We start from the raw sequence: 1,338 nt of genomic DNA, 5'->3' as shown, positions 1-1,338 counted from the left end.
CTTGCCTGGCTCCTGGAGCTTTCCTGTTGTAAATCCCAAACTCACTTATTTAGTGAAGGGCAGCCAGCCAGACTGTGGTGAGACAAGGGAGCAGTTTTGCAAATTAAGTCTAGCACGAGAAAGATGAAAGATGAAAGACTGGGCCTAAAAAGAATTTGGATTCTAGGAAAGTAAATATTTTATGAAAAATTGAAAATGTATCTCTGTCCTGGTTTAAGTTGCCTACAGTTCACATCATCAGAAGCAGTGCTTGGAAAAGAGCTGGGAGTTTGGGGAAAAGAATTGATGCTTTTGAACTGTGGTACTGGAGAAGATTCTTGAGAGTCCCTTGGACTGCAAAGAGATCAAACCAGCAATCCTAAAGGAAATCAACCCTGAATATTCATTGGAAGGACTGATGCTGAAGCTGAAGCTCTAATATGTTGTCACCTGATGAGATTCATTGGAAAAAACCCTGATGCTGGGAAAGATTGAGAGCAGGAGAAGGGGACGGCAGAGGATGAGATGGTTGGGTGGTTACATAGCATTATCAAGTCAATGGAGACGAATTTGAGCAAACTCTGGGAGATAGTGAAGGACAGGGTAGCTTGGCGTGCTGCAGTCCATGGGGTCGCAAAGAATTAGACACGACTAAGGGACTGAACGGTTCTATGAAGACCTACAAGACCTTTTAGAACTAACACCCAAAAAAGATGTCCTTTTCATTATAGGGGACTGGAATGCAAAAGTAGGAAGTCAAGAAACACCTGGAGTAACAGGCAAATTTGGCCTTGGAATACAGAATGAAGCAGGGGCAAAGACTAATAGAGTTTTGCCAAGAAAATGCACTGGTCATAACAAACACCCTCTTCCAACAACACAAGAGAAGACTCTATACATGGACATCACCAGATGGTCAACACCAAAATCAGATTGATTATATTCTTTGCAGCCAAAGATGGATAAGCTCTATACAGTCAGCAAAAACAAGACCAGGAGCTGACTGTGGCTCAGACCATGAACTCCTTATTGCCAAATTCAGACTTAAATTGAAGAAAGTAGGGAAAACCACTAGACCATCCAGGTATGACCTAAATCAAATCCCTTATGATTATACAGTAGAAGTGAGAAATAGATTTAAGGGCCTAGATCTGATAGAGTTCATCAGAGTGCCTGATGAACTATGGAATGAGGTTCATGACATTGTACAGGAGACAGGGATCAAGACCATCCCCATGGAAAAGAAATGCAAAAAAGCAAAATGGCTGTCTGGGGAGGCCTTACAAATAGCTGTGAAAAGAAGAGAAGCAAAAAGCAAAGGAGAAAAGGAAAGATATAAACATCTGAATGCAGAGTCTG

Source organism: Bison bison, unplaced genomic scaffold, assembly GCF_000754665.1.
Source record: "Bison bison bison isolate TAMUID 2011002044 unplaced genomic scaffold, Bison_UMD1.0 scf7180017864381, whole genome shotgun sequence".
Classification (NCBI taxonomy): domain Eukaryota; kingdom Metazoa; phylum Chordata; class Mammalia; order Artiodactyla; family Bovidae; genus Bison; species Bison bison.
The sequence above is the reverse complement of the archived record's forward strand: the minus strand, read 5'-3'. Positions refer to the sequence as shown.